The sequence below is a fragment of the Varanus komodoensis genome, unplaced genomic scaffold (genome assembly GCF_004798865.1).
Source record: "Varanus komodoensis strain SLA01 unplaced genomic scaffold, ASM479886v1 scaffold35, whole genome shotgun sequence".
Taxonomy (NCBI): Eukaryota; Metazoa; Chordata; class Lepidosauria; order Squamata; family Varanidae; genus Varanus; species Varanus komodoensis.
In genome coordinates, this window is record NW_025335856.1 from 8,468,635 (window position 1) to 8,484,879 (window position 16,245).

The window sequence follows — 16,245 nt, forward strand, 5'->3', positions numbered from 1 at the left end:
GGAGGAAGAAATCTGCCATTTAGTTCTGGTCACTAAAACTATACAGGACATGGAACAAACATCAGTTCAGAAACGCAAGAAAAAATGTTCGCTGACCATGCTCATATCCCATCTCTTAGATAAGGCTAAACATGGACACCTTGGTCAGTTTCACTTTCTTTCAAATCCATTAAAAGAAAAAACTGAAAAAAGTACTGTCCATTCCATGTATAAAGAACTTGGCAATGGTTGCTACGTTCTTCCGGAGGGAAAAGGAACCAAAAAATCCCTGCCCACCTCTGCCAGTAAAAATGCAATAGGCACGTGGCTCTTAGCATGGACAGGACCATCTTGTGCCTACTTGCCATGAACCCGCTAAATGTGAGGAGTCTGTCAGGAAATTAAAAAGTGGTGGCAGACCCAATTTAGCACTAATATAGCTGAATACACAGCTATCCAAGCTCAGACTTTTAACTGCTAAGCACTCAACAACATCCTGGCCCTGGATGGATGAACCTGTCAGTTTCACTTTATCCCACATTTGCATGTTTAAAGCCTGAGTACTTTTCTCCCTATTTATGAGGAAATGTGCAGCTTTTTGGTAAGTTTCCATTTTTAAAAAATAAATGAACTGTACAAAATTATCATCCGTGTTTAGACAGAAGCAAGTAGGAATCTGAAGGGACGGGTGCACTCCAGGACCAAAAGGGTACATCCGTATCACAAGCCTCCAGCTGAATTGCTCTGCCTCCTTTGGCCAGAGCTTCCAAAAAGCCCCTCGGGTTCTTGGAGAAGTGATGGCACTAGGGCATTGCATTCCTCACCTGAGGAATTTTCCTTTTCAAAGTCAGAAGCTCCATCCCATCTTCGGAATGAAAAGCCCCGATTTTGGGAGAAGTAGGAGAAAAGAAGGAAAGATTTGCAAGAGGCAGTGAGCTTTGCTTGTGCTTGTTTGGACTGTCTAGGTGGTGTGTGGTGTGCAACTTCAGAGCTGAGAATCGAGGTACCACAGGAAGGCTTGATGATGAGTAAGGATGGGGGAGCAGGAATGGTGAAGCTGTCTAGAAGCTCATAACCGCACTTTGAATGGGCCAAGATCTTATCTTAATGTCTGAATGGGGAAAATGTATACTTTGCCAAAGAAAACTGTATTTCCATGCACATATTGAAAAAGCGCACCTTTCACCTCTTGACAAGAACATGAAAACATGCATTTAAAATGCATTCTTGAAATATCATGAACTTGAGAATATGTGAGCATTTTCCAGCCCCCCCCCCCCCAATTAGCACTTGCATTTGGCATTCCAAATAGGGCAAGTTTGGAGGATCCATGAACTGAAATAACTTTTCACTCATCTCTAGTGATGAACAATTTGGGGCTTGAGGCAGAGATTTTGACAAAGCTGTCCTAAACCCGCAGCACTGAGTAGGTTATAAATAAAACAAATAAATAGTTTCACATTCAAGATTAGAGGGGCCAAACATAGAATGCAAGATTGAAACAACCAAGAGTCCATCAAGGAGAAAAAAAATAGTGCCCTTCTTCTCTCTCCTCCCCCTCCCTCTCTCTCCCCCACCCAACTCCCTTTTACTTCTGTGAGTTATAAATCACACAACACAGGTATAAGGCAGGAGATTCTGCCTTTGACTAATACCTTTGAACATTCCCAGGAGATGAATAGTTTGACCTCAGGATGTCAGCGTTAAATAAGAGAAAGCCACCGATGGTGCGTGCTCCCTTCACGATAACTGTTATCGCAGTATTTCAGCTATTATAAACAAAGTGGCACCATCTGCAGAGCTGGCATTCCCAGGAGAGTTTATTTGCTGTAGGACACCCATAGATGTCCCCCAAACAGCTGTGGCCTCTGGCGGTAAACGCCCTGCATGCATGCTAAGCAACAGGCCAGAAGGTACAGCCTCCCAGGTGGGCACCCATCACTTCGCCAAAAGTTGCAGCTTGCATTCTCTTGGACTCCTGTTGTGGGGCACATCCTGCTTGCCCTTGAAATTAGCACCTGGGAGGAAGGAAAAATTATATTCCCATGAGCTGGAGTAGGGCAAAGTATTCTCTTCAAAGGAGATCCAATGGATGTTACGCTCAGAACCATTTCTATGCCATATTTCCTCTGTGGAAAGGGCTACTGTTGGAAAAACAGTGCAAATGGTGTCCGGGTCATCACGCACAATCACTGTAGAAAGTTTTCCCTTTTTAAAAATTACACAGGTGGTTGAGAAGAACAGCTTGAAATACAGAAAACATTTTTTAAGAGAAAGAAGAAACCTGGAGGCAACAGACACAAAAAGATAAGAACCAGAGAGTTAACTATATGTAGCAGGCAAAATGCTTGCCAAAAGAAAAACATGGAATTGAAAGTCAACAGAAGACTGGGGGGTGGGGGGGGGCAAGGATTTAGAGACAGATAACTATCTATTATCTTTGAGACATCATGGAGGACAGGAGAAGTGCCAGATGACTGGAGAAGGGCAAATGTTGTCTCTATCTTCAAGAAAGGGAAAGAAGAAGAACCTGGAAACTACAGACCAGTGAGTCTGACATCAGTCCCTGGGAAAATTCTGGAGCAGATTATAAAGCTGCTAATTTGTGTCTCCTTATCTTCAGGGTCATTACATAAAGGAGGACTACAACCTGTTCTCTGTCACCTACAGCTATGGTACTTGAAATAATGGCCTTACACCTTTGGAAGACAAATTTTCAAGAAACGTCAAGAAAAATTTCCTAAGGGTCAGTACTGTCAGATGATCAGGAAGAGTCGGAAAACAGCTACCCAGGAGGTGGTAAGCTCTCTGTCTATGTAGGTATCTCCACAGAGACTGGACAACCATATCTCAGGGATGTTTCAAACTAGATTTTGCACTTAGCTAAGGGTTTTGCTTAGTGGCCTAAGTAGTACTTGCCAGATCTCTGATTTCAAGAAGATGCCCACTCAGCAGCAAAGACTCTTGCAGAGGTAGAACCAGTGGCTTCCAAGCAGAAATGCTGGAGGAGTAAGCACACCCAGGCCCTCTTAGAAACCATTAAGGAGTGAATACACTCATTGTGGCACACCAGTGTTCTTTGAGAGCCACTGTGATGAGACGATCAGAGTTCTGGAGCACAGCCAGGGAGGTCTAGATTTGGCTACAAATCATGTCTTGAACCAGTCGCTACAGTCCAGCCTCCCTCACATGGAAATTGCAATGGCAAAGTCCATATATGCATGCGTGTGTGTGTGTGTGTGTGTGTGTGAACCATGTTCATTGCCTTGTGGGATAGAAATCAAATAGCAAATGGAACAACTCCAGTCACCTGTGAGCCATCTGAGACAGACTGACTGATATAAAAGGTTGGGAAGGACAGCATTTTTGAAGCCTACCGAGCCTACAACTAAAGAATTGTAGTGCTCTGGTGTTTTAAAGATCGCTGTTTCCCCAGTGCAAAGAATGAGATGCAAGCTGCTACGGCCTGCAGCTCCTTCTCTGGATCGATGCTGCAGCCACTCATCATTTGTTGCTGGGACGGGCGCCCTCTAATCTTGGCTGCAAGAAGCCCATAAAAGGCCCCAGCAAGAGATTTCTCATGCTGAGTGATGTTCGCTCAGACTCCAAGTGCCCGTCTCTGCCTCCAGAAATGACTGCTCCTTGTTTACTGCCTTTATCTCCACACCAGGAGTCTCCTTGGTTCTCCTTGAGTGATGCTGCCAGTTCACAGGGCGGGGGTGCGGGCAGATGGCACAGGAAAGGTAAGCCGCTTTAGAACGGCTGACCCCTCGCTGTGCTCACAGTCATGTGTGCAATGCTCACTCGGGGAAGTGGAATGGTCCTTAAAAGCTGGAATGTGCTGACTCTGGAGGATAATGCGAGCTGATATGATCGAGTGCACGGTTGGTGTAAGGCATAGGAGGAGGAGAATGGGTCTGTTTGTCTGCCTGTCTACTTATCTGTCCATCCACTATCATTTTCAAGGAAATGGGATGCAGTGCCAGGGCCTCAGATATTGGATGGAGTGATGTAGAGGAATCTGCACTGGGGGTGGCAATCTGACCGATTGCCTTGGCTCACCTCCCCAGACTCTGGCATGCCTTGTTGCAGCTGTGAGCCTGAGCTCCTGGGGAACATGCACAGCTTCAGTCAGTGCTTGCCTGGACCTGAATCCCCCACAGCTGTTGCACAAGGTATGTCCCTCTTCCGTGGCATTGCAGCAGTAACCTCTCCTCATTATCCTTAGTTTCTATGCCCCAGTCAGTGCCCCCTTCTCTGAACCCATTCCCATTGATCCCAGAGCTTCTTAAAGTGGGGTGCCCATATCTGGAAGCAGGACTCAGAGTGAGGTCCAACAAGTCAACCTACACTTTTACTGATGCAACTTAAAATTTCATGCGGATTATTTGCAGCGCCATCACTGCTGACTCATGTTGAGCTTGCAGATGCCCCCAGCTGCAAGGCCCTTTGCACACAGACAACTGGCAAGTCAGGCATCTCCCAACTTATACCTGTACATGTGGTTTCACTTTTCTAAATGAAGAACTTTGAATTGTCCTCATTGAATTTCATTCTGTTACTTTCTGCCCTCTCCTCTACCAACCTCCCACATTCATTTTAAATGTTGTTTCTGCTATCTAAAGTATTAGCTATCCTATCCAAGTTTAGGTCATCTTCAAATGCAAACTTCTTTCTGTTTCGCCTCATATGAGGCCAAGCAATTTTTCTTGCTTGCTTCTTCTTCTTCAACACTGGCTGAAAAATTCAGTGAAATAACTGGTACTGAGTCGAGGCAGAGAATTACTGGATCTCAGTACTGTATGAAGCACTGCTCCAACCTGTTTTACAAGAGCAGCAAAGCCAAGAAATGCTCTTCTAGAACCCTAAAGACCCACACATGTTATTGTGGCAAAAGATTTCATAGAAGAGATCCCATTTCACCAGATGCACATAGTGTGATCCTCTGTTGACAGGTATATAGCCATTTGAGTATAAAGGCTGGAGTCAAATTGCAAACGAATTAAATCGTATAGTCTGAGATCATTCAATTAGAGAAGCTGAAGTAACGAGTGATAACACACAAATCTTACCATTGCGGGGGTAATTAGCACCTGCAGTAAATCTGAAAGCCCTTGTCTCTTTCTCATCCAAATAGACAAGACGGAACTTTTTGATCCATTGCAATTCGTCAGCTTTTCACTGGTCTTTCCCTTTTAAATGCCTTTTCCGCCATGGTCCTTAACATCAGCAACAGAGTGATGTGGCAACTGGAAATGTGTCCTTACTGGTTTCTATATTTTGCCATTTTTCTTCCTTTGCACTGATTTGGTGATCCAACTCGTTTTACCACAGAGACATGTTTAATTTGCCTGGCCTCTGAGAAGACTGTGCACTGTGTGTGTGTGTGTGTTTGGGGGCGGGGAGGTCGGCGCTGTAGGCATGCTTTCTCCCAGGGTTTGTGCTTCTATGGTTGCTTCTGATTCTAATGCAGAAAAAAACAGAGTGCTTCAGCGATCAGTAACAGAGATGGGCTGAAATTGGGCTTGCAGGATTTTGCTGTTGCTTCACTTTTTCTAGAACTCTGCAGCCCACTAATCAGAATCAAGTGCAAATTAGTATAGGGTATCAATTAACTATGGCATCCATGAGCTGCAAACCATATACGAATCAAAATCTGATCAGTAACGTTAAGATCCAGTTCTCAAACTAGCCAGTCAGGCCGGGCAAAAACCTGGCCAAAGGTTATCAGTTAATGCTCCATCTCTGTAGATGAGCATCACTGACACCAGGGGAGTCGCAATGAGCACATGGCCAACCATGGGAGAGGTTTTAACTTTCAATTGTGCTTGTGCATGTTGAACTATTGAGAGTCAGAAAACTTGCCGATTTACTGAAAATCAGACAGAGAGCTATTAGTAAAATTCAGTCTGTCTTCTGCTCACCTCTGATTTATACAGTCATACGTACTACCAGCTCTTTTGCCAAGGTTTCACTGCATTTCGCTTGCATACTGTATACCTCTGTGTGCAACAGGCACTGAAATTCCAGTTATAGCTGTGTCAAAAGCAAGTCGAAAATCTCTTAGTCTTTAGCACTATCGGCAGCCATGGGAGTGGTGCTGAAGTTGAACATTTGCTCCTGCATCGCACTGCAAGTCCTAAGAGCCATTCATGGAAGCCATGAGAGTTAAGCCATGGTACAAGCAGCATAAACGTGTGGTGTTCGTTTTGTCAGGCTTTAAGCGGTCAAGCTCAAGGATCAAGGTGGTGCAGAATACTTGCCTCTCTGCCCAGGCAAGTTTATGAACCAAGAGCAGAAAATGGCCACTTGCCAGGACTCAGTCACAGTTCATTGATGGAGTAGCTGTTCCACATACAGGTTCAATGCTCCGCATCTCCAGGTAGGGCAAGAAGAAACCCATTGGCAAGATGTTGGAGGACAGATCTCCTGAGTCCCAGTTCAACATTCTAACCACTGCACCACCGAGGCTCCCATATCGGTGAAGGATGTACAGATTGGTAATATGCAGGGAGGAAGGGCACCTTGAAGGCACACTGGCTCTCTAATATACTTTGTATTTAAAGATGCCGAAGGGAAACGTCTTTATTTAAGACCAACTCATTTCAGGGACAAAGGCTCCTTCAGCTTGGGCAATCAATGGGGTATGAAGGATAGCCATCCCCTTTGCAAGCTGGCTCTTATAAGCATAGCTATGCCCTTAGCATAGTGGGAGCTATTGAAGGAGGAGTCTTCCTTGACCTTTGTGGATATTATGAGAAGGGCCACCCCAAGACATCTTACTGCCTGAGGCAAAGACTAGAACAGCACCCCTTCCATCTTAAGTATTGAAGTAGAGCAGACTGAATCTTGCTTCTACACTAGCAGCAATATGGCTTCTTCCACTGCACCTGGGAGGAGCATATTCTCTTGGAGACACAAGGCCAGGTACATGACACAACCACCTCTGTCCCCCAGCTCCTTGCTTCTGCCTTCCATTCACAACATCCAGTGGTGTGGGGATCAGTTTTGGAGTACAGGGACTCATCACGAAGTCCTTGGCGACTTATATGTCATCATGGCGACATGCAGGTGTGTGAGGGGGTGTCACACAGAGCTGGGTAGAGACCTGTTCTCCCCTGCAGAGGAGGGCAGGATGTGCTCCAATGGAGCAAAGCTCAGGGAACCAAGGTGCAATTTGGATGCCAGGAAGTACTTCTTGACAGTTAGGACCCTGAGTGCATGGAATGGGCTTCCACGGGAGGTGGCTGAGGCCCCATCGGTGAGGGTGTTCAAGGACAGGCTAGACATGCACATGGTAGGCATGTCCTGAGGGGAGCCGGCTAGAGCTGGGGGCCAGACTAGATGGCCCAGGAGGCCCCTTCTGACTCGCTCTGTTTCTATGTTTCCTTCCAGCCAAGGAAATTCAGTCAGCTGTCTTGATCCATATCAACAAGCCAGTTCTGGTAAATTCTCATCCTTACCAGGAGAAGTTGTTTGAAGGCTGCTAATGAGTCCTGCATGTCCATTCAGATCCAAGCTACCATTTACAATACTTAACATCATGACAGGGATCAAGGCAGTGCTGCTGTTTTCTCTTCCAGCCACTGTGAAGATTGCAACTAAACTCAGATGGAACGGGGAATTCTGATGTGGGTGGTGGATGGCAGTCTCTGCTAATTAAAAAACAACAGTCCTGTGCTGTGGTCTCTGGCAGCATCTGCTGCAGGAGGAAGTCAATACACTATACTTTGCCTGGGGTCAGACCAGCCCTGTGGAGGGTTCAGTCTATTTGCTCCTCAAACTTCTCTGTTTCTGGCTTTGAGCTAATTGCATCCATTGCTGTCATGCATAACTGAAGGAATCTGATGTGGAATGATTCTGTGCCCTGGATTTTAGCAAACATAGCCCCCTGGGGAAATGATTGCCTTTGAGCCATGTGAGAAGCATGCCAGATGTACAGAAAGACCTGAGGGGCTGCTCCCCACACCTCTCTTTCCAACGTGAGATAAAAACCTGATTCCTCCCTGCTCCAAAAAACCACCCGACATCCTGAAATTTCCAGCACTGCTGCTTGCCCATTGTCACCTCAATAAATTAAGGACTGCACCACTTCCACACTGCGGCAGCAAATCAAAACTATTTGTGTGACCTGGAAAGCATTAAAATAATATCACAGCAGCAAAACTTTTGAACCATCATCCAGGTGGGAGATCAAGCGTGGAACATCTACTGGCATCGTGTTGCCCCCAAGGAAATAAAGTGCCAACTAAACGACTCCAGCAATTAACTTCTTTCATCTTTTTAACCCACTCTTTTAAAGAGGTAGATTTGCTAGCATTAATGGCAAATGATATTTGCGTTTTCCATCACCTGCCAAATCATTAAGAGAGAGAGAGAGAGAATGCTCTCATTTCTTCCCTTTCCCTTTACATTCACACAACTTAATTGCAAGAGTGCTTTTACGCCAGATAAGTTCCATCAGATGTCAGGAGAATATAAGAGAGAGCCCTTCTTCTTTTCAAATCCCACCTCCTTCCCAATAGTTATGCCTTTAATTCTTCAACACAGATTTTTGTTCTGTCATGCAGTGACATATGAATTGCTACTCATTTGATCCTGTATTTCCACATCACTGATGCTTTATGATGGAATGGCTTACAGCTAACCTTCACCATCTTGGTAATGGCTCCCCAGGCTGACCCAAAACACTTGCACGGAGTGGAAGGTCTGAAAGGCAAGTGTGCTGCATTTTCTACAGCCAGGCCCTTCCTGTCCTGGCCTCATACTTCTGTGTTACCTTCTATGCCCTTGGATGGCTCAGTAGAAAATGTGGCTTTGGGTTGAGACTGCCTGGACAAAGCACCATAGACCGCTGCAGTGACACCGTAGGTCATAGTGGTGTGGCACAGCATAAAGAGCATGAGCTGGAACACCGTCTTCCACTGGCAACTGCAACTTGAAGGACAACTCTGGAGGAAGTTATGAAGAGCCATTTCAGAAGCCAACTTGCTGTGGTGATAATGATAATAATTGTATGTAAAGGTAAAGGTTTCCCCTTGATGTTACGTCCAGTCATGCCTGACTCTAGGGGGTGGTGCTCATCTCCGTTTTCTAGCCGAGGGAGCCAGTGTTTATCCACAGACAGTTTCCGTGGTCATGTGGCCGGCATGACTAAACACAGAGGTGCAGAAAATGCTGTTACCTTCCCACCAAACTGGTACCTATTTATCTAAATTCTGCTTTTTTGCTCTTGTGAGGAACCCAAGGCAGCTCCATTATATCTTCACAACAGCAAAGCAAACATGTGGACAAAAGAGAGTCCTTGAGGTATCAGGGAGAAGTACCAGAAATGGTACCATGGAATTAGAATGGTAGTGAAGCCTATTCTTGTACCAGGGGCCATAGGATTTGATGAATTTGACTTTAAATCCCTAACCTTTCCCAGTCCTTCTGCTTTCTAGTGACTCTTTCTCCAGAACTACAACCTTAAGAAAGTAGAACAGGGGTGTGATGGAGACATGCAATTAGGTAGGGAAGGAGAAGCCATGGATCTGCTGAATCCAACCACTTCTCAGTCCCTGCCCATTCCCCAGCTCTGGGAAACATTTAGATGCATCAAACAGGCATCCAAGGGCCCAATCCTAGGCTGGAGACTTGTAGGATTTTTGTTGTTCTCCTATTGCCAGCAGTGGGAGTGTGTTACTTTTCTTCCATGCATGGGCAGAAGTCAAAGAAGAAGATGCTCCTCCTGCCCTGACTGCCACCTTCTCAGCAGGGGAAGGCTGGGGATTGGGGTTGACCAGAATCTCCCATTTCAAAAGTTTGAGTCAAAATGCTTAGGATTGCTCTCTTCATGTATGAGCAGAAGGTGGTCACTCTGGGCTGCAGAAGTGTTCTGAAGCATAATGAAAGAGTCTAAAAGACTAAAGAGTTTTACACAGGCTGGAAACTGTCAGACAAAACATAAGTAACTGAAGAAAGAACCAGGAAGGTCTAAACCAAGACAGACTTCTTGATTATTTATTAACTCAACAGTGGATACATAATTAGCTTTTAACAGCCCTTCTTAGATGCCCTCCTAATCACCATAGTAACTCAGCACCTCACAGACATTAATAGAGCAGCATTCACAGCAGCCCTATGAAGTGGCCTAATGAGACAGATATTAAGGGCCAGAATTATTATTAGTAGTAGTACTGAAGATGCACACATGATCTAATGAGGGAAAGTTGACCTCTGGACTCAGCCTTTGCAGCGGCTCAGGCCCTCTCCTATCTAGCCTCCAGAAGAGCTACATATGGCTATCTCAGCTACTAAGAGCATAGGAAGACTTGTCTCCCATGAGCATTCTGGCATTCCTGCAATTGTATTTAGAAACATTCCCTTAGGAAGCCATAGGTAGATACCCCCGGAAGGGAAGGGAAGGGAAGGTATGCCAGGTACAATGATCGGATGCAGAGAGCACATGTCTGTGAGGGCAGCAAAAGAGGGTGCAGAATTGCATGGATGATGCACATCCACTTATATGTTGCCAAATTAGACATGATAAATAGATATGCCAATTTAGAAATAAAGGTTATAACCTAAATAGAAGCTCCATGCATTTCACAATGATGCATGGCAGGGAAATAGTGACTAGGTTGTGCCTGCCTCTTCAGTCTGCTGCCCAGGTGCTACCTGGGGATGGGCAACAGCTCTCATAGTTATGTCTTTTTATGAAAGTGGGACTGAAGGGGGAAGCCCTTCAACTAGAGGACAGTCCCCAGTAAAAGAGGAGACACGGCCACCCTATTCTAGGATGGGCCACCATTTCTGCTGGGTCCTTTGGGGACAAGGCCAGCATTAGGGTTGGTGTTTGCAGGCATCGGTGAGAAACCCAGCCCAGTAGGGGGCACACTGCCAGTCCCTGTAGGTTCCCTAGCCTTCCTGTGCTTGGCAATGCTTTACATTCCATCTCCAAGGAAGAAGAGGAACAGTGACCTCTGGTGTATTGTCAACAGGCAGAACTGTGAGAGTTGTCTGCATCCTGTGAAAAGCTTCAGTTGTAGATCGACTTATAGGGATTTTGCTAATCTATTCCATCTGTGTTTTACACGTTGTAGGCATCTTTCATAGTGTCATGATCTCCTTCAGAGAAACAGAGTTTTAAGGATGTGTGAGAATTTTGTTGCATGTGCACTAATGCGTTTTAAGACACACATCCTAGTTAGTATATACATTTGTGGATCCGTGCACTCCTCCCATGCTGTTTTAAAAAATGCCTGCCAGTTCATGGAGTCTGTGCAATTTGCAAATATTGGATAAGAAAATCGCAAGTTTGTTTCACAGAAATCTGGACCCATTGAAATAATTTCTGATTTTCCCAACAGTCCTACTTGTACATTTTTGCACATTAAGCCACACTCTTCCCCCCTCCCCCATTTTAGTCAGCTGGCAACCGTGCTCAGGTGAGCTGGTTCAGCAGCCAGGAGAGCTTGGAACACGGAGAGATTGTTTGTGGTAGCTTCTTCTAAAGGATGCCTCAGCTGCAGCATAGCTAAGTCTTGTGCTTTCCTCCATATTCTTGAGAATGACCCAGTATTATTAGCTGTGATCATGACCCATGTTTTGGCTCACCACAGATTTTTATTTTCCTCTTTAACTTTTGCTTTTCCTGGAGATCATGAACAAGAGTCTCTAAACAGACAATCCCAGTGGCATGCTAGAAGGACTCTCTCTGCTTGTCCCCCCACCAAAAAAATGTGCTCCAATCCCCAAAAGGTGACCTGTCAAGTCAAAGAAAGTTCTGAGTGATATTTGCTCACAAAAAGGGTTCTTTGCTCTGCTCTGCAATGAGATTCTCAGAGTTTGAGTGCCTGAAATAGGCCCCAGTGCCCCAGAGACTCTGGATGCTCAAGAAGGCAGAAAAGGGCACCCTCCCCTCTCCTCTTTTCTGGGAAAAAGAAGTAGCTTAGACATAGAAGTGTACCGATTTCACAGCTGGGGAGAGTGATTTAGATGCTCTTCCCATATAAGTTCTGCACCCCTATTCTACCCATTGATCTTGTAGCATCCACAGCTTCTCCTCTCCAGAGATTATGTAGCAGCAATTCTGTGAAATGCCAGACAAAGAACTCCAAGACCTGCTCTCTGCCAGCTCCTGGCATCTGGACAGCAGGCTGAACAGAAAACAAACAGGTCAACTTTTCAGACTTTCACACTACAGTGAGATGCACTGTGTTTCTACGGAAGCAATAAGATTATTTCTCAATTTGCACCTATACCTATAAATTAGCAAATACAAACACTATGCAAATTGGTGTCCTCCTTTTTGATTATTTTCTTTTTGATTATTCAGAACTGGCCACTCTATATAGTTTTTTTCTTCTCTTCCCTTCCTTGGCTTTCTCCACAGTATCATTAACTCTCATCTTGCTCAGGAGATATTATTCTGGGCCTGGATTATTAACTAAAAAAGCCAGTTATGCCAGCTAGCCTGCCAGATTTGGATCTCCTTATTGCATTTCATTCAAGCAATTGCTGCTTGCAAATGGGTATAAATTAATGTCTATTAGACAACGTAATGCAGGAGAACTTATAATAGCTGGAATCATATCCTTTAAACAAGTAACATATTCCAGACACTGCCGGTAGCTACACGCGTTTGAGCAAAAGGCAGAATTGCCCTGTGAGAAAGAAGGGTTCTGAGAACACCCTCTGGAGTCTCAGAATGTGAGAGAGAATTAGATCTAATCTTCTGTTTAAAAGAAGAGTCCAGGACAGCCATGTTAAAGGGACAGGAGTATTATGGGAGTATTCTTCTCGCTGTCTGACACCAGCATGGCATTCGTACCTGTATTGAGGCTTGCAGGATGCTTGTGTTGTGAGTAAGCTCAAAAAATTACAGCTCTGTGAAATTATTTACCAGCCTGCGCAGGAGCTAGGTGAACGCACACACAGGCTACTAGCCTCTTGACCAGCTAGTTTTTAAAACATCCAGAAAAGATCAGTCTAGCTGCAGTGTGTAATAACCAAAACAAATAAAAAATGAATCTTGGTGAAGTCTCACCGATTCCAATGTTCAACACGTTTCATAAGTGCACACAGACAAAATTAAAAGCAAGCTGCTTGATGCCTCTGTAGAGTAAACAGACAAGAACTCCTTTGTAAATGGCAAACATCAAACACATTTCAACCTTGCCATAAATTATGCATGTTTATAAATGTTTTATATACATTATGTTTTTATATCTATTTCTATAAATGCTTTTTTGTTTAATTTCTTCTTACGGTGTCTCATTGGTGTTGGGCTTGATTTCCTTTTATTTTTCCCTTGGTGAAAATAAATGAATGCACCTTCCACCAAGCAAAGGATGGAGGAAGCATCTTCTTGCTCCTTGGGCATCTTGCTAATTGCTGGGAGGATGCAACCCCAACCACTCGTCGGCATGGAATCCCTGGACCTTGACAGTGAGCAGACAGTCACTCAGTGCAAAGCTTATGCCAGAAAGCAGCAGATGTCCTTCAAGAGCTTTGGTCTACTCAGTCTCCCGCCATGCTTTAGCACTGGCCATTCTGGCCAGAGTGTCCCTCAACACATTCTCCAAGCAAGGGTGCAGCTAGCTAGGACCCAACGAGCTTCAGGGTTCAGAGTCATAAGACTACAATAATGCTCTGAAGTTGAGGTGTCTTTAAAGGAACATGTCTCCTGAGGACAACCCGACTTGTGAATTGGAATTATGGACAAGTGTGAGAGGGGGGCTTTTGATTTCAGGCAGAAAGATTGGGACAGGTAGAACAGGAAGTGGAGCAGATCTGGGTCAAAAGCCAACTAATCCAGGGGATCCAATGCAACAGTGATCGTCGGGGATCATGTGCATTTATTTCAGCAAGTGCTCCTGGGCAGCAGGAGAGTGGTCTCCCAGGGATGGGGGGTTCCTGGAGAAAGATTCAGGGCTCCAGTCCTACTGGGCCACCCCATAGCCTTCCCTCTGTCCTGAAGAAAGACAGTCTGGCATAGAGGTTTCACTTCTAGACCCAGACCAGGGAGACCCCATTCTAGTTTCCACTCCACCAACAAGCTCACTTGGTGACTTTGGACCACCTCGGCCTAACCAACAGAGCAGGGGGGTCATGCAAAGCACCTTAAGCTCCTCAGAAGAAAGACAGAATGCCAAATAACAGATAAATGATACAGAAATAAGGTTCGCTGAGCTTGCTGCAGCACCTGAAGTATTATATGGTCAAGGCTCTGCACCACTAACTCAGAAAAGCCAGGCTTCTAGGTCCCTGGCATTTCTTCATCCATCCTGGTTGCCTTCTACATATTTATACTGCTCCCCTTGAGCAGTCTAAATCCCCTTGAGAGATCTCAGAGATCTGAAATTAAACTGACTCACTTCCATGCCTGCTCATCTTTTCATTGCTCACCCAAGCATGTTCTGGTCACCACCTGGTCCAGGGAGAGGAATCTAGTTCAATGGTAGAGCATTGGCCATGGGTTGAGAATGTCCTAGGCTTGGTCTTCAGAATCTGAAGGTAGGGCTGGGAAAGATTCCTGCCTGAAACTTTGGGGCTGCTGCCAGTCAGTGTTGACAATACTGGGCTAGATGGACCATGCTCTGACCTAATTTAAGAGGGTCTCTATGACCCTATGCTCATGGTAGCTCACCATGCCAAGTCCCCATTCAAGGTTCCTGATTTAAGCTCAGAAGATCCTGACAAGGCAAGCCACTCTCTTTCCAAACAACCTATTTATCTGTGTATGCAACACCTTCTATCAATTGCATAGATTTCGATCTCACCTGTTATAGTCGTAAGCCTCCCTCATATTGGTTGTCTACAGAGGAATGTTTTAAAAACTTCCCAAATTTATAATAAGTGAGACAGGTAGAAAGAATTCAAGCCATACCATCTTACTTCTACATGACTTTGAAAGATGAGGATTTTCCCCCATTCTGAAAGCTCTTGACACTTCAGTTATTTTAGACTGACAAGTGGAATCCTATTTATGAGCAAGATAGGACAGGGCAGACGTGAACAAGACTGTCTTTTTGTAAGCATGTGAGTTTTGAATGTGTTTTGCTCCTATCCCTGTGGTAAAATCTGCCTCTTGAGATTTTATAAGGGCTCTGGTACAAGCAGTAAGACTGGGAAGTTATTGTTTCCTCCATATCCATTATTCAGTCTTATTAAATGCTAGTATAGAGACACCAAAATATATGTGTTTTTACTGTGTAATATAATCAGAAATGGGGAGTAGGAGAGACATAGATATTACAACTTACAATATAAATGTTTGAATTTGTTGCTATTGTCTGTTAGCTGTTTGAAACTTTTTAATGTTTTTTCTGATTTTAATTTTATCGTTATTTTTATAGGTTGTTGAAAACTGCTCAAGGAACCTTGGCTGTGGGGTAGATTAGAAATGCAATGGATGGTGATGGTGATGGCTACAGGGGCAACTTTTGAATCACGTTTTGGGACATCTCCAAAACAAGAGAATGAAAGCGGATGCCTTCATTCATAGAATCTGAATCTGCTGATTTTTATGCATAGATGCATGTTTAGAAATCCTTCTGGGAATTTAAACCGGAGCATAGTGCATTTCACCCCAGTGTGGAAGGCTGCAAACAAGTGGCCTACATGGCTTGCTCTGTCTGCTGTCCGGGTGTTGCCAACATTCAGTTTCATGGCCCAGCTCTTCCTTCAGTTGGACCCCTACCACTGCACCAAGTCTGAATGTGTCACCTTCGAAATGGAGGCCAGCTCATTGGCAGCTCTCCACATAGAGGATGGTTCTCTGTAAATTGGACACACCCAACCCCCTCAAAGCAGAGAACTATTCTTGGGGCCCACCATCCCTGTTGTGCTCTGTTGGCTACAGCCAGGCAGAACAGAAGGCATGCAGGCTTTTGAACCCTCCTGCTTCTCCGTCGTGCTTCTTATGAGGTTGACCATACATCTGTGAGCCTGCCCAGCTCCCTTTCTCACCTGGGAACAGGGACAAGACCTGGGGAGCATGTTAAAGGGGTGTATTGGCATCCTCTCTCTTCCCTCCCTTCCTGCCAGCTGGCATACCCACTTTTATTTCTACATTTAATTTTATTTATTATATTTCTGTCTCACTTTTTCTCTCTCTTGTGAGGAACCCAAGGCATCTTGGGTCAAGGCCACCAAAGGATGCAATGTGGGGACGGAGCCAGAGAGGCGCTACCCTCTCTCTCCCTCTCTCCTGGCCGAAGAGGACAACAGGCTTATTTATTTATTTATTGCAGTCACATTCTGCCTTTGTTTCCCCACAAG